The following is a 23,375-nucleotide window of genomic DNA, read 5'->3' on the forward strand; positions in this document are numbered from 1 at the left end:
ACAACTTCTACTTTTCTGTTGGAACAGACTATTATATGAATATTGTATAAAGTGCAGTTCTCCTAGGGGAATCACTATCATCCTTTCTTTCCCTGAATTTCAAATTTTTTCGTATCTTGAGTTGGTGTGCTGTCATTAATTTTCTGTCACTATTTGTTAACGTTTTAGAAGAAAACCTTAAACACAAAAGAAGATTTCTGTAGTGTCTAATTTTTTTCTCAATAGGAAGATTGAACTTAGAACATTTAAATGAAAAGAAAACCTATGTTAAAGCTAATTACTTAAATAGTAAGATTTCTGGTGTTAGTGTGAAGATTGTGTGAAGATTTGGAATTTAGAAAAAAATAATAGGGTGATAGTAACAGATCCTAAAAGAGCTCCATCCTCTCCTTTGCTCTTTTTACCAAGCACAGCTCATTTTTTCGGGTACTAATTTCCTTAATTACTGTGGTAACCAGTAGCTTTGCTCTGGATGCATGCAGGTTCCACATTTTAATTGTGTGCCTGAAGCCCTGCACAGGATTGAGGACGGTCAGGATCCCCAAAGGGTTGTTCATAATTAGCTGGTGGCTGAACATGGTGACCTCTAAGCTCAAATAAATACCATTCCTAGTATTTGATTTCTGTTCCCAACTGGCATAAAACCTCTCTTTTGGACTAATGGTAGAAGAATATGTCCTTTTTTGACTTGCATGTGGGTTATCAGTCTGGGTGTTTAGAAGACATCTGCCAAATTTGGTCCCTTCAGGGAATGTAGGCAGAGGCGGGATCTAGTAGCGGCTCCAAGTGAGTATAGGCTTGGGCAAATGCTTTGGCTTTTTGGGTCTTGGGGTCTTTTTTGAAAACTACTTTGCTGAAAACTTGTAGGCAATTCTTTTGGTTTTGGGTATCTTAAGTCTTTTATAAGACCTTGTTCTTGTTCACTGCTCTTTCACCCTGAATATACAAAGGAATCCCATTAGTATAGTCCTGCCGCTTGCCAAGTAGTGGGAATTGATGTGCACGTGGTAATGCAGACTTGGAGTGGTTCTTTAGTCACACTGCCTTAGGTGCAAGTGGCATGGAGAAAACCCACTATTAAAGTACTTTGTGCTAGATATCATGGGTATACATGCTGTAACATGAAGTAGGAGATAAAAGACTTTCTCTCGCTTTTGCATTTCTGTTTGAAATTTATTTTATGCTTTTCAGTATGACTCGTATTGCTTTAGAAAATAATAAGTATTCCCACAGAATTTAGCTAAAGATTGACTTACACTAGAGGAAACTATTTTAAGATGTTTGATCTGACTTCTTTTGAGGCATAAAGAACTGCTTTTTAAATACTTGCTTATTTTGAAATTAATGTAAGGAAATAATAGTAAGAACTAAGTGTTAAATCAGGGTTTGTTGGATTGGGTTTTTTTTAACTGCTACCAAGATTCTCTTGCTAGTCCTGATTCTGTGTGTGTGTGTCCAATTAACTCTCAACTCTTATTCTTATAGGCAGTTACTGGGCAAAGCTTTGGAACTGAAGATTTTCGAGCAGCTCTAGAAAATGGAGTCCTGTTGTGCGAGTGAGTATTGACTTACCTATATAAAAACCCTTCAGGTTAACATCACCTGGCTTCTGTCCTTCCTGGCCCCTGAATTTTTTTTTTTCAGTACCAAAAGTATTTTGTAGTAAATTTTTTTTTTTTTTTTTTTTTTTTTTTTTAATATTTGTTGTTTTTCATGGGAAGTAAAAGCAGCTTTTGGACATTCTCTTTCCAGATCCATGTATTCTGTGTGTTGTCCCCTACACTTCTTTGTGTGATACTGAGAGAATTGTGCTGTTGTTGATTGATTATATTGGGTTTGAGTATAATGCCCAGGATATCCCAGGGCTTTCTCTTTAGATCGTGCAAGGTGGTGTGGCCATGACTGGGATCAAACCACTCTTACCCCTATACCCACTGTTGTTTTGTGGGTTTGGATTTCTGTGCTCCATCCCCAGCCCTTGAGTGTTGGTTCTATAAATTCAGCAACTACCTGTTCCTACCACAGACCTTTACACTCAGCTTGTTTTGGAGCACTTTCTGTAAGAAGCTTCCTTGTGCTTATATATTGTAGGCTTGGCAATGATCGGACTTGCCTGGTTTCGGTGCTAGACTGAGTCAGAGGTGTAAAATGTCCACTCATCAGGTCTCATCCACATATCTGTAATTAACTTTGTAATTACTGGAACAGGTTTCCAGGACTGGAAGTGGTGCTAATCCCTTCGTATTTTAAGGAACAGGAGTTGAAAATGTCTTTAGAACACCAGTGCAAGAGAAATCTCATTAGAGAACTATCTGGGATGCTAAAAAAAAAATACTACAAATCTCAGATCCACTCTAAAATCAGTTCAGCCAAGCTAACTTTCAGAAAATATTTATGAAAGGTCAGCTCTCTGAGCTTCTTTTCCTATATATAATTTTTTCCTTCTGTGAAGAATACCATGTTTTCTGTCCTTGCCTTTATTTTTCTTTGGACCCTTTGCGCCTCGAGTCTTATCTTGCTAGTTTCTTCTGAAGTTATCTGTAATAGGGGGCATGAATTAATTTTCAGTAATATTGTAGAGCTGGATGCTGCATGTTCATTACTTGTGTAATTAAATGTTAATGAGTGTGAATGTGGTAATAAAAATGATTTATACTTTTAATAAGAAGGTATTTCTTCAGGTATGTGTTTAGTGGGATGTGTATATTGTATTCCGATATAGCTCTTAAATAATGTGTTTAGGAATTGGCCATTAACTGACACATCCTAATCCTCTGATATCTTCATTGTTGACTCTTATTTGGCAAGAGAATGTGAGGCTCCATCTGCCAAGTGCAAATCAGTTAAATTTATCTGTAATTAATAATAATAATCCAAGAAAAACATCCTATAATTTCTTCAGCTGAGCGGCTTGCCTTAGGAGGCATGCAACTTTCTTGAAAGCAAAACATGCCTCATTATGGTGTACCAAAATAGCTGTTCCCCTGTGCTGTAATTTTAAATTTGACATACTTGAAGTCCAAGGAGGAGTGATTTTTCATAGAAATTCTGTGGAAACAGGAAAGAGCAGATGGCAAAAATTTTCAGATGTCCAATTTTCACCAAAGACAACACAGTGCAAGATCTCAAATAGTTGAGACAAGCTAGAAATTGTGTTGCCCATTTCCTTGGTTCACCTGTGGCATGGCTAATTTAGGTGGATATATTATCTCTGGAGATTGTGTATCTGACTTAAACTACAGCAGATAAGACCTCTACTTGCACCACATATTCCTATAGCATCCAGTCAGTTTGTTTGTCCTACTCAAAGACCAAGTGCACACGTTGGCTGAGTGATCAGTAGTTGACAAAATAAAGCCTTTTACATTTTGCCAATTCTTATGTGCATACACTAGAGAAAAACTTCAGTGAATTTCTTTCTGGTCAGATGCTACTTCATGTTCTTCAGTAAAATAAATCAAATAAAAATTATGCATTTGGAAGATTTAGAAATAAAAAAAGGGGAGGAATGCAAACTTTTTTTTAATTCCACCTCAACAGGTAACTTTTTTTGGGTAGGAAAAGTAATCAGATGTGTCTTTTTTGCTAAATAACTTAGTTTAATTGAAAAATCTCAGGATCTGCAGCTCTTTTTTTTTTTTTTTTTCCTGCCATTACTTAGAAATGTATCCTTCATTCCAGTGTATAGGGGTAAACTGTTCTTTGTGTTTATTTCCCAGATACATTTTCTGCTTGAGCAAAAGATGCTTTTTCCTTACACAGAGTTTTAAACTCCAGGTCTTGTCTCTGAACTGATGTGGGTAGATCACAAAGCTGTGCTGATGCTTTTTGTGGGGTGAAGGGTCTGCCCAGACAAGCAGCAACAAGAAGAGAGAGCAAGTACAAAAATCCTCAGAGCTATATATGAAGGCAGATGAAGTCTGCAGGGTGTCCTGAGGTCCCTGTTCTCTGCTGACCTTGTGGTATAGGGTGTAATTTGGTGAACCGCAATATTTCCCTACCTCCATGATTGAAAGCCTGGGTATAAACTTCCAAGGAATCCTGTGCCTCATCCTCACTGCAGGATAAGGAGTGCATTTGGGCTTGTGTATTCAGTAGTGATGTGTTAGTCTGTCCTGTCTTAGCTTAATTATGAATTTTATGTGAAGAGTGATATCAGGTACAGTTTCTTCTGACTAAAATGGAAAATGACTTGTGCATCTAAATTATATGTGCCAAAAAAGATTGCTGCCCACAGCATTCTGGGCTTGGTAGCATTATGAAAACTGAGTATATTTCTCACTCTTACAGGAATATTAGTGCTTTCACACTGAACTCTGAAAATCAATATTCTGGTACATTTTTGACATCTGCTCAGAACCTTTATGTGAAGAAAATCTTTAAATAGGAAATTTGAGTCCAATTAACATCACTACCCATGTAGTAGAAACACTGATCCTTTTCTGCCCACACATCCTCAGGCATTTTCTTTTTTTTCTCACTTTGCTGTTCCCAGAAATCTTTGTGTGTGACTTGTCTCATTTTTGCTTCTACAATCTGTTCTTGCTTGTCACTTCTTGGCAGTGTTAATAGGTTCAGCTCAAATTTTTCAAATCATTTTAAGCTAGGACCATATGCAAAGTATTTCTTAATAAGCATTGATGCTTATGCTTAAGTACAGTAAATTATGTAACAGAAAATCATATGACTTTTTTTTCAGTTTGATTAACAAGATCAAACCTGGCATTGTTAAGAAGATCAATCGTCTGCCAACTCCAATAGCTGGCTTGGTAAGTAATGGCATGGAATCTAATATCTGGGGTATGAACCAAGTGATCTTTTTTTTTTAAGGAGTTTTCAAAATTTTAGCTCCATTTTTATTTTTTGTTCAAAAACCATACCATTTCTATGTTGCCTTAGACCACAAAGGACACTTAATCTGTCATTTGGATCTGTAACTTTAGTCATCCTGTCACTGCCTGAAGCTGCATCATCCCCAGATGTATCAAGCACTGACTGACTCCTGTGCACAAACCTCTGTAGCATTGCTTGTTTCTATTTAAAGGCCACCATCTTATCTTACATTCAGAAGCCACTTCCAATATCCCTTTCTTAGGGAATGGGCAGAATAGCAAATGTTCTGTATAGCTAAAGTATTTTTAGAACCTGTTTCACTCCACCCACAGCAAAGCTTTAGTTGCATTAAAATAACTCCAGTGATGCAAAGATCTCTCTTCAGGTTTCAGCTGAGGGATTTGCCAATGTTTTGGCTGTAAATCACATTGCTGGGGGTAGAGGTGGGAGATGTATGTAATAATTTTCACAGGAAATGTAAAAGATTTCTGTATGCTGTTTGGAAAATTTGCTGCCCAAAGACTAGGATAAGTTTTGTAGTCATTTAGCATCAGAAATCCTTTTGTGGGTAAATGAATTCAAAGAATTCCTTCTTCATCATTTTTTTCACTTGGACAACCTTGTTGGCTATTCATGTCACTTAGGGTGTCAAGGCTACTTAGTCCTGTCACAAAAACTATTGGTCTCATATTACAAGATCCAAGGTGAAGCATGATTCCTGTGATAAATGGAAGATCCCACCTTGTGATAAACATGCAGGCTCAACATTAGGGAAAATTACCTGGTTTCTTAGTAGCAGAATGCAAAACTTCTCTAGATACTTTTATTTATATGTTTTAATGGGATGAGTGAACAAAACATTGGCTTTTGCTGGTCGACTGTGTAGCTCATTAGTGTATAAGTGTAGTTAACTTGGCTGGAGGTCATAAGATTAGGTTAAATTGCCCTAAGTTGTTGCACAAGCTGAGAACGTGCATTTCCACATCAAATGAACGTAGGAAGTATTACTTGCTTTTGTCCCAGACAAGCTCAGGTATTTAGGCTTGTGAATAAGACTGCTGCACATTCTTTTCCTGTGAGGCATACAAAAAAAAGAATTCAAATGAAACCAAAATAATTCTGGGGAGGACAGCACAGTTATTTGACGTGGCATCTGAAGTAGCCCTTAGATTCAAAACAGAAAACCATAAGCTAGGTTTCATTTTTGTGGTGATTTAAGTGTTGTCTTGAATCATAACTGCAAGCACTCTTGTTTTTATATGCATTTTTTATGTCTAGATGTGAAAATGCAGAGTATTCATTTGGTGTGTAGTTTGTATCTCACTTGTAGTGTATTATTGTTTCTTCAAGTTGTTTCTAGTTCCTACAAGTCTTCAAAAGTAAAGGGAAGAGGTGGAAAGGTGAATGATTCTTGTAGATTGGGATCACCCAGTGTTATTGTTGTTAAAATACAACTTAAAGATAGTAATTGACAGAGCTGTTTTGTGTTAACCTGTGGAAAAAGTTTTACACAAACACTTCAGACTACAATTATGAAGGCCATTATTGGGAGAGGTTCAGAAGATGGTCCTTATAGTGACAATAGTGGAAGACTGGTTTTCCCAGACTTGAGAGGAACCTTCTCAGTTATACCAGCTTGGAAGGGCCTAGGTTTCATCCCAGCATATAAAACTCAGATTAAAAATTTTGGGGATTTGTGTTTATAAGAAAGCAGACATAGATACCTGGCAGGCTCAGGATGCTGTGGTTGAAAGAAAGGATTTAGAGATAGAAAAAGCTTACTAGGGAATTAGGTGGTAGGCTTGCTTGACATGTTCTGGATATATTTTCATTGTTAGTAGGTTGTTTCTCCCACAAATTTGCTTCTAGTATTTTCTGTGGCTTGATAAATATTATATATACACTTCTGTGGCTCCCACTTCTTCTGTCTTCAATGCCTTCGAGTCTCACACTAATTGCTCCCCAGCAAGCCTTTATGAGATCTAGAAATCACTGTTGGAAGGGGGGAATTTATGTGTCTCATTTTTTCTCTCTTTTTTTCTCTCTCTTTATTTTTTTAAAAACAGATAGAAATTTTAATATCGAGAGATGGCAGAGTTTTTTCTAAAACATAACGAGATCTGATCATGTTCTTTCTACAGCTTCTTCATGCTCCTCTAGACTCATTCCTGTAGTCCATTTCCAAAACATTTTATGCATTCATTGTGCAATTAGCATCCATTTCTCTCCTGAGTCTTCTGATTCAAAGGAAACACCCCCCCCCCCCCAATGGTTTTGAGAGTTTCGTGGCAGTCTGATTATCAGAAGGAAACAAACACTTTGAAAGACATCTTGTTTCTCTTCCCCCCCCTTTCCCTCCCCTTTGTTTTTCTTCCCCTCCAGGAATTTCTTGAGTTTTGGTTTTGTTCCCTAGGGAGTTAATATATTTTATTTCCATATAAGTATGCTGTTTAAGCATTGTGTTCACTTCAACTATTTGACAGGTTTTTTCAGCAGTACAGAAACACAGTGTTGAATAGATGCCTTCGGTTGAATCTCCAGAAGGGTTTTATCTGGCTTCTTTGAGTTCATGGTTGTTTTGAAAACAAATTGTTTAAGTAAAATAGTAAGTGAAGGCCTATAGGAATAATGAAACATTCTGTTCTATATGGAATATTGTGTGCTAGATTTTTTTTGTATTGAGTTAGGGTGAGGTGTTGCTTTTAATGAAGTCCATGCATTATTGATTTATGTCTTGTTTACTTTTATGACACCTTACTTATCCTGAGATCTAATAGGGACTTTATATTGGCAGGAACATTTTACACAACTCAGATTAAGGCTTAGCTTTTACCTTTAGTTTGATTATACTGCTGCCTAGTGACTTTTTTGTTGTGGATTGCAGTGATTCAGGTCTAGTCACGATGGAATGGAAAAATAAATACATGTGTTTCAAGGATTAAATACTGAAATGAGACTCGGCATTCAGTTAAAGAAAAATGCTTAATTGGTACCAGAAAAGTTAAAAAAAAAAAAAACAAAAACCTGATTAAACTTCTCCCTAGTTTGGTATGGCATGGGAAATCTGGGCTGCAGCTTGTGTGGGAGAGTTTTTAAGAACTCTTTGGGAAGAAGAGTTGGATCTAGCCATAACTTGCTATCCATCTGGCAACTCTTTGCTCCAGCCTCACTGCTCCGGTTCTCTCCTGAGTCATGTGGGTGAGATGCAGCCGTTGTCTTAGCTCCATTTGCCTGTTTATTTTTGTTCCAGTTTGGAAAATGGAACTGCTGGGGGTAAGGCAAGTAGCAGAGTGGTTGCAAGGAAGCTGTGGTCAGGACAGGTGACTGAAGAAATGTCCATGCAGCTCTTACGGTGGTTTCCTGGACAGTGAGGTGTGCCAGCTAGTTGCAGAAAGTTGCCACGTGCAGCCGATTGATTTTTAACAGCACATGGTAGATTTTGGAGACAGAGATGTTCCCATAGGTTTCCTGAAGGGAGTTAACTGGGGGGTTAGCTGTTGGGTTTTTTGCTTTAATTTTGACTACTTTTTTAAAATGCCATTTAGAACCTTTGCACGAAAATAGTTTCTGGAAAATTAGAATTCAACTTCTAATTATAGTTCAAACTGTCTAAAATACAGTTTGTATAAAGAGCTGTGTACATATTTTTACCCAGTACAGCAGAGAGGCAAGCAAACCAGTACAGAGTAGCTGTTCCTGAAGCCCTTGGGCATTTCTGGGGGATATGGGAAGGGTAACAGAAAGGTCAGAGGATTGTGGAAGCTGAGATTTCATTATGAACAGTAGAAAAAGTACAGATTGCACTTTCTTACTTAAAATCCACTTTTTCCAGTCCATACTTGTGTGAAACAGAGATGGTGTTTAAAGAAAATTACTCAAATGGTTAAATTTTGCTGGGCTCAGATACTGCCAAATGATTTTGATTAGAGTTCTTGGGCAGTTGGGGTGGTGAAAAGAAAATGAGTATTTAACAAAAGCAAACCCAAAGGAAAACTTTTTTTCTCAAAAAATACAGAGTTTTCAGCTTGAATCCTAGCATGTGAGGATGGTTTGAATATAATCACATGAGGGGGAGGACTTTGTGGTTTGACAACATATTTTCCAACAAGGCTTTGCTGAGCAGTTTCAGAGGTGCATCTCTGGCTGCAGCACCATTGTTCCCCAAAAACCTCCTGTTTTGAACTCAGTTGGCTGAACATAGAACAAACTGGGATGAAAATCACAAGACCCCGTGAGACAGTGGGAAGATGAACGAGTTATGTACAGTTTATGCCAGCTGAACATATCTGTCAGAATAATACATTGCTTGTTGCTCAGGAGGAATAAGTGTGCACTCTTCAGCAAGGCAGAATTTTAGTTAAGGTACGTTTCCATCTGAGACTGGGTGCTCCAAGAAAGACTCTGAGGTAAGAGCCAGTGCCTTCTTTGGAGAGGGGCAGTGAGTGGAAATCTTGCTTATACCAATTTTTTCCTTGCAAGATACCAATTTGGTCTTCTAAGACCATCTATTTTTGCTTGCAGCTCCTGTGAGCAAGGTGGAAGTGCAATGCTTTGCACTGTGGTTGGGAAGCCTTTTCTCACGTTAGAGACATGAGGGCTGTGATCGTACGACAGGGCAGAATAGAAAGCTGTTGGCTTTTTCAGAGCTGTAAATGAAATGACATTAGCAGTTTTGTTTCAAGTTGGTCTGCGAATTCAAACAAGTCGAGATGTTGCTAACAGTCTCAGTGTGAGTGCTGGATGAACATGAGCACAAAACGTCATCTTCATACAGTTTTTCAGCTTTGGGAAAGGGTTTTTTTTAAATGAATTTTTGTTTCCCATTCACACACACACATAAAGCTGCGCATCTCTAGCCAGTCTCGGGTTTGAACATGTTTATCTGAAATACTGTAGAGTGGGATTTTTTTTTCTAGTGGGAAATTAGTATTCCTTTAGGGTGGAGAGCACTTGATGCTTTTCCATGCAGATTTTCCTGATTCAACAGGAAACATATCCTTCTGACAACTGCTACTCCAACAGCATTGCTTCTCTTAAATGCAATGTAGTATGACACCATTCTAAAATGTGTTTATTGAAGGTATCAGGAGGTATTAATAATGCTTGCACCAAGACAACCACCTGAAACAGTGTTACTTAGATCATTGGCATGTACCTTCTAAACCAGGAAAGGGAATAGTAAAGGTAACAAGAGAGAAATATGATAGAAAGCTAAACTAGAATGAAAGGGCAGATAAAGAAAGGGGTGGAGAACATAAAAAATAAAAATATTTTTCTGTGCCTTTGTGCCTAACACTTTGCAAATCATGGAACCGCCCTGGTATTTCCTTATCTTTTGTCATCAAGGAGAGCTGGCCAAATTTTCCTTTTCTGTGGGAAACTTTTCTTGACAGGGTGATGGGTTTTTCTGGTGGTGTGTTTTTTTTTTCCTTGTGTTTCAGGGGAATGGCATGCAGATGAAATTTTTACTTTATTATAGACACTTTCAAAACAATTTTTCAGGTAGAGTCCACAATTGTACAGATTAGTTCAATTGTATGTTTTATTTAGGATTCAGCTACAAACTTCCTTCTCTAGATTACTTAGAATCAAATTAGTTGTGCTTTCTATTTAAATTTAAGATCTCTGATGATATATGAGAGGCTTTAATTTGATTTAAAATGAATTGGGTTTTTTTTCAAAGCACCTCTACTTCCAAATTTCATTCCTTCATTCTGATTACTTTCTCTTGATGTTCACCATATGGTCTTTAATATAGCCTTTCTGCTTTATATTGATACATCCTTTCTGTCTTCTAGCATTATATATTTTTTAATAATTATTTTTTCATCTTAAATTCTGGCTCTGTGAATTTGACTAGTATCTGAGTCAAGAGTAATAATGGTGTCTTGTCTGCTATGAGAAACTGATTATAAGGAAACTCCTCCTCTTTTCCATTCCTCATGAAAAATGAGGAAGGGCAAGTACACAAATACATGGAGTAAGTTATATAAAAGCTGCTGTTTGCTTTGCTTCACTACTGAACATCAGAAAATATAGACTGGTGGTTGTGCGGCAATTAAGTCCAAAAATGCTTGTAAAAAATAGCCTCATAAATTTTGGTCAAGATCTGACTAATGAACTGATAAGTATTTGACATGCTCTGTTTGCTTTTCTGACCATTTTTTTGGTTTTTTTCAGCAATGAGGCAGTAATACTGAGTGAAGTGGAGCATTGCTATTTCTTCTGAAGGTTTAAGTCACCTTTTTGAAGAGTAACAGAACACATTACAGCTAATGTGGTGGCTGTGGGCTCTGCCTTCAGTCCTGCTTCCATTGATGCCTTTTCCTGGTCTTAAAATCAAGAGTCATACACGGTTAGAAGGGGAAAAGGGATTTTACCTTGGTATTTATTTTAAGGATCCTTAGGTGCACTATGTCCAGGTCCAGCACATCCCAATGCCCACTGCAATGCTCACCCCCAGAAGATCTGGTATAACATTATGTCTTACTAATTAGTATATCTATCAAAGATATCTATCATATCTATCAAAGATTCTCCAATGAGAGGCTGGAGTGAGCCCCCCTCCCCAAGGAACCTTCTCCTGGATGGTTCTATCTTAGTTTACAGAACGTGTTCTGGAGAGGACCTTGGGGTCTGGGGCACACTGATCCCTAGCTACGAAGCTTCTAAAATGTTTAGTCTCTCAGCTTGGCAAACAAGTCCAAGAATGTAGCCAAAATGCACTAAGAATACAGAAGTTGCAGAAAGGTATAACAGGGGTATAAAAGAAAAGACAAAAAATCTTCATGGCATCACCACGGCCCTCTCTTGTGGCTGATCTGGGTCATGGGATTTTGATTTGTCAGTGGCCTGTACATTCAGACGTACCGGGTGAGTGCATATGCAGCCCTGCGAAGAGTGAAGCTGCCAAAGTCCTATTTGAGATCACTCACCAGGAAGCTGATTAATCTGGTATTGCTTTTCTTAAGGCAAGGCACAAGGTGATACCTGTATTTTTCTGGAAAGGTGTTAATTTAAATGTGTAAACAAAACCAAAGAGGCATCATTACCTGATTTCTGGATAAGTATGCTCAGCAAGTTGTTGGGAAATTCAGAAAGACAAGTATTTTAAGAGACTTCTTACTTTGAGTAATCCTTACATGAGTGGAAACTTGTTTTGCAATAGCAGTGGGTGTTTCTTATGACTGAAGTTCAATATATATAAAACTGAAGAGGAAGAAAGTGAAAGTGGGTATGATCTGCCCAAATTCATGCCCTGCATCCAATGTGCTCTCCTTTATAAGGCAGTTTATATGTTTAATGCAGGCTTAGGAGTACTTTGGATGGTAGGAATGAGGGCATGTTCCTCTTTATAGTAGTAGTTCTTCTTGTTCAATATTCTTCTTATGCTGCAAGTGAAAAAACTTCCCAAAACTGTTATTTTCCTTTTTCTTGTGGAAAGCAAGAAATTTACAGGAAAAGGGAAACACTGTACCAATCTTTGAAAAAGGTAGAAAGGAGGATCCTGGGAACTACTGACCAATCAGCCTCACATCTGTGCCTGTTTAGATCATGGAAGAGCTCCTCCTAAAACCTCTGCTGAGGCACATGGAGAACAGGGAGGTGATTTGGGACAGCCAAGGGCAAGTCCTGCCTCACCAACCTATTGGCCTTCTGTTATGGAGTGACCGCATCAGTGGACAAGGGAAGGAATGCAGGTGTCACTTATCTGGCCTTCTGTAAAGCCTTGATGCAGTCCCCCACAACACCCTCCTGTCTAAATTGGAGACAGAGAGAGATTTGATGGGTGGATCATTTGATAGATAGGAAATTGGTTGGATGGTTGCACAGAGAGGGTAGTGGTCGTAGTTAATGTCCAGAGGGAGATTACTGACAAGGGATGTCCTTTAGAGATTCTTGCTTGGACAAGTTCTGTTTAATATCTTCATCAATGACACAAAGAGATCAAGGGCACCCTCAGCACATTTTCAGATGACACCAAGCTGGCTGAGTGGTGCAGTTGACAAACCTAAAGGATGGGATGCCATTCGGGAGTACCTGGATGAGCTCGAGGAGTGGGCCTGTGGGAATCTCAGGAGGTTTAACAAGGACAAGTGCAAGGGCTGCACCTGGGTTGGGGCAACCCCCCCAGTATCAATATAAGATACAGAGCAGCCCTGCCCAGAAGGACTTGGGGGTGCTGGTGGGTGAGAGGGTGGACATGACCCAGCCATGGGCGCTCACAGCCCAGAAAACCAGACATGTCCTGGGCTGTATCCGAAGCTGTGTAGGCAGCAGGGCCAGGGAGGGGATTCTGCCCCTCTGCTCTGCTCTGGTGAGACCCCACCTGCAGTGCTGCATCTGGTTATAAGGATGTGGACCTGTTGGAGAGGGTCCAGAGAAGGGCCCTTCTCCTATGAAGACAGGCGGAGAGAGTTGGGGTTATTCAGCCTGGGAAGAGAAGGCTCTATGTTTCAATATTTAAAGGAAAATTATCAGAAAGATAAGGACAAACTTTTTAGAAGGGACTGTTGTGATTACTTCTTGTAATGGTTTTAAGTAAAAAGAGGATAAATTTAGATTAGATGAAAGGAAAAAATCCTTTACTGTGAGGGTGGTGAGGTACAGGAACAGCTTTTCCAGAGGCATAGTGGATGCCTCATCCCTGGGAACATTCAAGGTCAGGGTGGATGGGGCTCTGAGCAACCTAATCTAGTTGAAAATGTCACTGTTCAGTGCAGGCAGGTTGGACTAAGACTATCTTTAAGGTCCCTTCCAACCCAAATCATTCTACGATCCCATGTTACTAGTATGAGAAAAAAATCTTTTCACCTGGGAATTGACACAGCACTGTATTTCAAATGTGGCCATCAGATAAAGTGTTACATTTCTTATGTGATGTATTTTAGTGAGATTTTGTCAGTGCTCAGAAAAATGCAATTTGGAAATTAGTAAATGTGTTTCTATTGGCAACTGAAACTACTGAATTTTACATTACCTCAAACGCTTAAGCAGATGTTCCTTCAAGTTTGGGAACATGATGGCCACAGTAACTGGGATGAAAATTCTGTTTAAAAAAAACCCCAAAACAAGTTATGATTTTTTTTTCTGGTTTTATGAATTTATGAAGCATTTTAGAGACCTGATTTTTAAATAGTTAAAATAAGAAAAGTCTTGCTTCTTCTTATATAAGAAGTTGCTAATGTGTCAGATCTTGGAGTACTTCGCAAAGAGTTCTTTACCATTGTTTCAATTCTATACCTAAAGATAGTAGAGTGTGGTTAGTGAGAGTTTTAGTGGCCTTAGTGCTGAGGTTAATCAGCACTTGTAGGGTAGGGGTGCAATCTTGACTTCAGTCCAGTTTTCTCATTGACTACACTGTAAACCAAGAAAAGGGAAAATTAGCAAATGTCAGGAGTAATGCAAAACCTGATAGGAATGTACATGGAACTATAAATCACTGTTGGTACTCTTTTTGCTGTCTTACGGGAAAGAGGAATGTGGCTTGTGTGGAAATACCCCTAGCAGACAATTAAGAAGAAAGGGTTGTGTGCTAGAAAGGAAGTATGGTTATTAATAGTTAGAGATGACATTGTTCTGTAGTCTTTCCATGCCTGATAGTGGGAGTATGTAATCTCGGCAGTGGTTTACTGATGTTTTGTGCTCCTCTGCTTGAAAACATATGGTATGTTTCAGCCTTAGCTCTGAATTTCCTTTAATTGTTTTCTGTTGCTGCCTAAACACTTTGAAATGTAGGGTGTGGGGAAAGAGAAGGTTGATGAAAACTCTTTGTGACATTTTTAGTAGCTGCCCAAGACATCGATCAGACAGAGTGAAACCCAGACACGGGGTTGAATTTGACAGGTTTTAGGTGGGTGATGGTGAACTGAAATGTGTCTAGGAGACATAAGAAGTGGGGAGAAAGTGTATGGATGCAGACCCCAAGAAATGGTGGTTCAGCTACTTGCCCTGGCCTCTTGTCAGGGGGACAATAAGTGCTGTGCCTGCTGGTTGATCTCTGAATCAAAAGCAGTATTTTGGGATGCTTTGAATGAGATCAGTCTTCCAAACCAATGCTTTTAGTGTATTGCTGGGACGAGATATCAAAATGCTAAGTAATTATTTAGTTTTTAAAAACATTGTCAACTGACTATAAAGTAATATGATTGGCAGCAAGAACTTTCTAATATGGAAAATTTTTGTCCCTCCTCCTGCTCTAAACCAAAGCTCTGAAAAAGTATTACCCTTTTTGCCTGAGCTTGCTGCCACTTAACAAAACACATAAATACGGTTGCCAAATGAGCTGCAAGAAATGTCCATTTATCAATTCAATCAGCTGTAGTCTGCGGTATATTCTGTTGTTTGTATGCTATTTTTATTTCTGAAGTAACTGATGACTGTCTGTGTTTGTCAAGAACATTCCTTCCTAACTGGAAAAAAAATGTCAACCATGTAGAAGTAGTACACACCTTAACTCATACTTGTGACATGCATAATCTGATTTCTCCTGCCTTTGCCAAGGAAGTGAAGATTTGAGATTCCTTGCAGCACTCAGTGTTTGTGCTAAATCTTCATAAGGTGGACACTAGAGTACTTCCCCCCCCCCCCACCTCTGGCTTTTCGGATATTTATCAATGCGAGGTGTTTAAAACTCAAGGCAGTTTTCAAAGAACGTAGATGTTAATTGCAGCGGTGGTAACTTTTTCTGCAGTATCAGTGGTGGAGCTGTGCAGCTATGCTATTTACCCTTCTGTTTGGTACAAAATCGTCATACCACATCTCCTAACGCCTGTCTGAACACCTCCGCGCCCATGTGTCTGTGCTGAATCACCCTCCTCCAGTGAGATATGAGAAAGAGCTATTAACAACACCACCAGCAACAAGTGCTGCCAAAGGCAGGGTGCTGAACTGCTTCAGCTGGGGTGACCAAGCTGCTGTCTGCATGGCAGGAGGGTGGGGAGGGGCGTGAGCAAGCCTGGCACTGATGCGGGGGTTCAGGTGGGCTCCAACGCAGGGCATCTCCAAACCAGCTTGTTGATCCAGGGTGCTGGGAAAGCTTCTCAACAGCACAGGATAAGCCCATGGCAGGGCAGCAAGAATTAGATACAGTACTAGGGTGCTACTCCTGTTAAGAAACAAAAGATGCTTGGCTCTTGAGGGAAGCAAAGTTAAGGGGAACCTCCCAAATGCTCTCTTAGGAAGAATGAAGTACTAAGTAATTGTCCAAAAACCAGGGGCCACATGAATTGCAGCTCTGAGGCTGTTTCAAGTCCTGTGTATGAAGAAGCTGAATTTCACCTATATCAAGTTGTTAACCTGTGTGAGCAAAACAAAAAAACCTATGCATACAAATAAAAAAAGGGAATTGGTGGAGGAGGAAAGCAAGCTCTGCCAAAACTGTGTTTCAAGAGCAAGAGGTCTTTACTTCTTTTATTACTCATTAGGCTTCAGGGGAGTTTCACCTTTAAGTGGATTACTGTCATTCCAGTACTTGGCACTGGAGTATTTAGGACACTTTGCTTGCAGAGTCTGTTTTGTATAAACTGTTTGGGGTGTAAAGCATATCACTTCAATTTTATTTTTTTTTTCCCCTTGACTTTGATTGGAATGCAGCTAACTGGTGGGAAAGTTAAGGCTTGTCTAAACAAGGAAATAGTCCAGGCTAGTTCTTCCATACTGGCTTTCCAAACTTATATTTTAATTACAATATGAATGCCTGTGAGTAGATGAGCTCTATTAACAAGGCTTGTCTGCCAGCCTGCTGTACTTTTGTCCTTCTCCATTCCAGATGGCCTTATTTGGTAGCGGTGACATCCCAAAAACACACCTGCAGTTTACAACCTGATATTCACTCTCTTATCAATAAAAGGCTCATTCGGTACCCATTGTTGCTGTGATATACGTCTGTAATGTCATAGGCAAGGTTATGCTGTAGCATGGTTAGAGATACCAGCCTGGGAGACATTTTGAGTCATTGAAGACAGTTGGTCCTTTCTTGTGTTAAACACCTTAAAAGCTGTCAACTCAGAAGTCCTGTTTAAAAACCCCAACAACCCACATTAATTTCCCCTGTGTGTTATCCTTCATCCAGTTACTCCCATTGTGAAGAAACTGTGGAGCTCAGTGCTGTGAGAGGTTGCCGGCAGTGAGGTGGGCTGAGCAGAGATGTCTTCTGCTGGCCATTACTCCTGGTGGTGGGCAGTGCCAGGACCTGAATAACAAGTTTTGGGGAAGATCCCTCAATATACACCTTGGTCTTACAGAGAATCATAACCAGCTGCAGTCACTGCAGATGGACTTGGGGTTCGGGAGACAGATGGACCTTCTTGCCCGAAACCAGGATGATTCTTTACCTAAGGCTGCTTTAAAATGGGGTTTCCATAATGGTCGCAATGGTGAAGGGGAATGCTCCTCCTCTTCCTGGCTGATCTACAGCTATTGATACTGGCAGCACCAAGGTAACGGCAAAGTTTGTGCACAAAGATTCATTCCTGCATTCTCACAGCAGGAACACCTGTTTTTCGAGAGGAAAGCTGGCAGTGAATCATTAAAGATTTAGTATCTGTAATCATGCATAAAGCTGGGGCAGGGAATCCCTGTGTCAAGGATCACAGTAATTTATTATTCTACCCAGTGTGGAAAAGCAATGAAGGGCGTGCGCAGAGGGGAGTGGCAAAGCAATTAACGCAGTTTCTGATCTTTGGCCAACACAGTGCTCTGTGCATTCTGTTATAGGTGGGATAATTTACTGAACAGAAGCCCTGAGGTCACTCTAAGTCAAATTATGTCTGCAGGATGATTGTTTTAATTACTATTTTTAGTTTTGGGTCCGAAAAGGGAGTAAAAGAGCTGTTTAGGGATTCTATCCACTCCTCCTTCTGTATTTGGTTCAAGGTTGAAACTGTTGGCCTTCAGAGAAATACAGGGAGCTGGGATCACAGTCTACAGATGGGATGGGTGGGTAATGGGCACCGAACATCCTGACATTCAAGGCCAAGGTGGTAATGGGGAGTTCCTGGCTCCTAGGCCTGCGGTCAGATCACAAGGTTGGTGTTCAGCCCTATTCCCTCCTATCCTCTCACCCCTTCTGCCCCCACCTGCACCCGCAGCCAGGGCTAATAACCGAAACATACCTCCGAGGAAGAGCAAGTCACCCAACTTGTTCAACGGGCTCCTGCTGTAGGTTTCTTTCCTTTTACCCCACCTCTGAGTATAAACAAAGCGTAGCTGTGCAGTGATGCTGCTGCCAAATGCAGCTCTAAATTCTGCATTAGATTGATTTGAGCCAACTTGAGTGGACGGTATAATGCTGTGCATATGAAAAATATTTTCTACTTTAAAAAAATACCAGTGTTTTTGATGGAAAATGTCCTTGCATAAGGGAATGACGGTGCCAATAAAGAGGGTTTGTCATGAAGGCAGAGTTGGAGACACACTGTAAGCTTTCAAGATGACTAAATGTCTTGATAAATGTAGTACTAAGGAAAAATGCCTGTTAAATGTGACCTATTCAAATGATTTTCAGAATTCTGTAGCCAAAAAAATGCATCAATCTCTCTTCTTAAAATGTCAAAAGTTTTTGTTGCTAGGCGCTATACGTACTTGGTTGGTTTTGTCTTTTTTTTTTTTAATTTTTTAATTTCTTTTTGGAAGCCTGGAAACTGAAAAAAAAAATTCTGGCACCAAATCATGGTCTGGATGATGACGTAACACTTTAGTGCAAATATGTTTTGTAGCCTTTCAAGCATAGGGTACCATCCCCTCCATACTCAGAAAATAACCCCTTAAAATCCTCCCCAAACCCACAAAAAACCCACCCAAACACCCTCCTCCCCAACTCTCCCCTCCAAACCGGAGCTTGAATAGCAGTAGAAATAAGGGGTTTGACTGAAACAGCAGGTATTTCTATCAGAATAGGAGACAACCTAGAGTACTGTCTTTTATTGGCTGATATACCCAGGAAAAACAGAAAAATACCATGTTAGTTAAATTGGGTTTTTATCCCAGTTGCCAAGTGATTTGAAAGATGTGCCATAACTTGTATGCCTATGAGATTTCATTGTGTTTTGGTGCGTATGCAGGGCTTCAGAGAAACAGTTAACTAGGGAGAAGACCAGGCTTACCACACAGCATGACTGCACCCTAAAGAAAGAAAATGTATTTACACACTTGTTTAAATTAATATTCCTGTCCCACCCAGATAATCATGATAATGAGAGATTTTTTTTAAATAAAAGTGCAGCTCTGTTACACAAGCCAAATTTAGTGTGACATCGCGTTGCATGTAAGTAGCCAAAATAAGATGGTATCTACATTCTCTTATGGAGAGACCTCTTTTAATTAATTCTTACTTTAGAAACATTAAAAATGCTGTTTCTGCTTTACACACTCTTATGTCCCTTCTCAGGTTGGTGGCTTTGGGGTTTTTTCCTTCTTAATATCAGCCTTTTCTTGATCCTTTTTGCATCTTTTGTCTTTTTTCTTACTTTCCTGCTGCTCATGCTAATTTATTTTTTCTGGTTTAAAAGTGCTCTTTTTCCTCCTTTTTTTAGGTGTTGAGGAAGCTCTGTACTTCCCTACCACCACCAGCACCTCACCAGCCCTTTTTCTTTCAAGTTCTTGCCAAGGTGACATATATTAGGAGCTGATCACAGGTGCAACGCAGAACCACTGCCCACTGCCTCAGTTTTTTTTAATTTTTTTTTTAAGTTGCTCTTTAATATTGTGATTTTTTTTAAGGGACGGTGTCCGTATTCTTGTGTTTCCCCATAGCGGAACAGGCTTCTTTCTTCTTTGTGGTCTGGAGCATAGTGACAGGGCTGAGGAGCCCTGCAGCATCACCCCTGCTCTTCCCCTCACATTCATCTGCTCTGGCACAGCCTCCCAGCCCCTGGCCTAGGATCAGGAGCAGCACTGAGGACCAGCAAGTGAAGGACAGGAAAGACTCAGCTCTTTTCCTTCCTCATGTCCATGGGGTTGCAGGAGTGAGAGGCAGTCCTGCTCTGCTTGGATGCTGGAAGGAGAGTGTGAACCACAGCCTCATTTTCAATGTGGAGATGTCATCTCGGCTCCTTCAAAGCACTGGTTAGAGGGAAATGCTTTAACAACAGGCAGAGGGAGGGGTTTATGTCTAGTGATGCCCCATGGGGACCAGAAAGTCAGGTACATAGCTGAAAGTGTGCAGTATTGTTTGCCTTTTCCCTGAACAGCAGTATTTAAAAGGCTGCTTGTGGATGACCTGCTTCCCACTGGCAGCTCTGTCTCTCCCACATTATGACTTTGCAGAGCTTTTGGGTGTGGTTCACTTTGAAGTTTGAGGCAAAAATGGAATACTGAAGGGTAATAGCTCTATCTAGTCAGTGTTCTATGTTGTGCATTTTAAAAAAGTCTGTACAGCATGTGGAAAACTCAAGCCATGCTGGGAACATTTGAAATGCTCTGCTGTTCCATCATGCACATCATTTGGGGGAAAAAACCAGCCCTACCCATAGTTTCATTCCAACCTCCCTGCTCCCTCTCACCAAGACACTTAGAAGTAGTAATAGCATACCAGAAATGAATTACACTTGAATTTTGTGGTTTAGACTTCAGGCCTTATTTTTGTTGTGTTTTAAAACCTGTAATTCTATGATGCTAATTCCAACTTCAGATGCTCAGGGAAATGCAGTGATTGAGTTCTGTTAATAACACAAACAAAAATTAACTGGATTATTTTATCCCTGTTAGTTCAAGAGCATCCTCTAATAATGGTAAGAACCTTATGTTTTCTGCAAAAATGTATTTGATCTGCCTGACAATGGATCCTTGCTTTTGAAACGGGCAGCTCTTCGCTCCCCTTCTGGCTTTGCTTCTCTTGTGCTGATAGGTGGTACTAGTATTGCCTCTCGTGATCCATTTTATTGGTATAATGGAATAAAATTCTCCAGTTTTCATTGTCTTAAGTCCCTCATCTCCCCTTATCATCATAATCCTTCTTCTCTGCTAATTTGAGTTTTTCTTAAATTTAAATGGCCTGCTCCTTTTTCCAGAGATTGGGAACCCCTTGGTGGCAGAGGAGGGTGGTGGATGAACCTTTTTCTCTTAAGCACATCTCATCAGTGACTTTTGTCACCCTAGAGATAGGTATGGTGTGTTGTGCTTCTCCAGGATTTTGAGGTCTGGATGTTTAAATAGAACCGTTTTTGTGAAGTGTGATGAGATTCAGATTACAATATGTCCTTTGAAGCTGCAGTGGCAGTGACCATTAGTCTTGCTAAAGTACAGTTGCATTGGTAAAAGGAATAGTGTCATGGTTTCTATATTTGAGTGCATTAATCACTGAAAAATGTTCCCATTCGCACTTCTAATGATAAATTTAATTGCAAGGTTGAGAACTTGTAATTTTTTTTCTACTTATTTCTGTGGTGCTATTTAAAATTCATCTTCCCATTCATTATTCTGATAGAGTTTAAAATGGCTGCTAGCTATTTTGGGACCTGTGGCTTTGCTGATTAACGAAGATGATTAGGAATGGTCAAGAATAACTTTGCAAGGACAGTATTTAGAGGTGCTGATTTGTTTAAATGATACCTTTTTGTGTCAATATCCAAACCTGATAAATAGCCTATTGGATATGTCACCTCTTGATGCTGTTAGGGTCATTTCTAGGCCCTGAATGCAGAACAGCTGGTCTTGAGGCAGTAACCTGTGAGATGGCAGGTATGATCAAACTTCTGGCTTGGGAGCTGAAGGAAGGGAGATTTTGAACCATGTTTTATCCTGCATGTGAGTGCCATGACTAACGGTGTTCTGCCTTCCATGTTATCTCTCCCTGCCTCTGACCCCATTCCTGATGGTCTTGACTCCTGTCAGCTATGGTGTTCTCGGGGGCTGTAAGTGCTGTTTTTCAGGAGGTTGATGCTTGATAGGTTTAATTGCTGAAACACCTTCAAAAGTAATTCTCTCCTGTGCCAACAGTTTCGTGGTTGTGCAGCCAAGCAACCACTGATGAGCAACTCCTCTGCTTTGTTTTTGTTGCTCTCAGGGTGTAGACGACATCTATTTTTCTAAATCGGACTCTTCTTCCTTGTTTACGTGCACAATGTGCTCATTTGCAGCACTGTGGTTGACATAACCCATTGGTTTGGGAGTTTGCTCTGAGCTGTGGTGACTGGTCACACTGATCAGACCATGTTGCCTTCACTGCTGTTGGTGTCTCTCCAATTCATTACCTTGGAGTTACTCATTCTTTTTGCTCCGCTGCTTTCTTCTTGTGCCTTACTTTCCAGTTTATTAGACTCCCTAGCCCCCTGAACACTGACCTAATCAGTGTTTAGCAAGTAGTTCCTCTTCTTGCAATGAGACTGTAGCCTGTTGCTTCTTCCATGCAGAGGAAATGATGCCTTTTCAAGTCCTTGCTGTTTTGGTACTAATGTGACACTCAAATATTAATTGAATAAAGTTGACACATCTAGCCAGCTTTCCCCATGCTGCATGGAAAGAAAAAAGGGGCATTGCATGGAAAGGAAAAATAAGTGCCCCTTCTGAGGCTTCATCTCACAGCATGAAGCTCTTTGCTGGTCAAATGTGCAGGCAGCCCCGGGGCACTGCAGGGGCCAGTGCCTGGGCATACGTGAGGTTGCCTGTCCTCCATCCTTCCAGCTCCCTCCTCTCATCTGCCACCACATTGTGTCCCCCATGTTTGCCATCATGTTGCACCCCCTGCAGCAGGGCAGCCCTAACCATGGCACCTCTCATCAGGCCTTGGGGCATAACCTTCATGGTGTAAGACACCTGGGATCTTTCAGATGTGGTAATGCAGAGCCCACAGCCTGCACGGGGAATACCTTGCTCAAATATTTTCCTTGAATTAAGCCATGTTTACAGACTGATAAGGAATACTAGAATCCCAGAGACCTTCAAAACAGAAGGTTGTGGGGATTCTTGGGTTTGTTTTACTTTCTATATTAGAAGCAGCTGTTATTTTCTTTGTAGATGTTTTTTTAAAAATGAATTTTAAATGAAGGAATATCTGTTACATCCTGTGATTATATGTCCAAAAAAAAAGTTTAAAGCATATTAAATTGCTGAAGCAGAGCTTTCCCTTACTGTGAAACTGATACCAGCACCTTGACTTACAAACTCTTAATGACAGGGCTGTGTGTAGCTTATGAATTAAGTAACTTCGTGTACCTTTTCCTTTGGCTCCCAGCTGAAGGAAGCAAGTGCACAAGAGGGCACATTCTTTTGTTGTTGATAGCATTCCGCCTTAACGAGAAGGAATTTCTTGCCTATTGCCCACTGTTTATGAAGTGGAAAGAGATCACAGGTTGTATAATCTCTCTATATATCATTAGATTTATTCTTTTTTAGCATTTCTCTCATGGGTCAGTCGATCCTGTAGCAGGTGCAGTGAGTGGGTGCTGCACCTATATTTTGTTACAGATTGGTGTGAAGTTGGGGAGGTGGGGGTGTGGATGTGGGAAGGGGAGGAACTCGAAGGAGAGAAACCCCCCCAAGTGAGGCAGCAGCAGCAGCTCTGAATACAGTTTGGTTTCTGTCTCTCCAGAGCTTTTCTCAGC

General features: G+C 40.2%; 1 protein-coding gene across 7 annotated transcripts in view; it reads left to right on the top strand.

Annotated features, from left to right (window-relative positions):
• The first annotated feature begins 1,494 nt into the window (after window positions 1-1,494).
• LMO7 (LIM domain 7) overlaps window positions 1,495-23,375 on the top strand; it is a 96,641-nt gene continuing 74,760 nt past the window's right edge. For 3 of the 7 annotated variants that reach the window (XM_082279123.1, XM_082279124.1, XM_082279126.1), the window contains exons 1-2: window positions 1,496-1,556; window positions 4,700-4,769. The gene's annotated coding sequence lies outside the window, so the exon portion shown is untranslated. Of the gene's footprint in view, window positions 1,557-4,699; window positions 4,770-23,375 lie in introns of all 7 variants that reach the window. The other 4 variants (XM_082279120.1, XM_082279121.1, XM_082279127.1 and 1 more) reach the window with 2 other exon arrangements.

This window comes from Coloeus monedula (assembly GCF_965178545.1).
Source record: "Coloeus monedula genome assembly, chromosome: 3".
Lineage (NCBI taxonomy): Eukaryota > Metazoa > Chordata > Aves > Passeriformes > Corvidae > Coloeus > Coloeus monedula.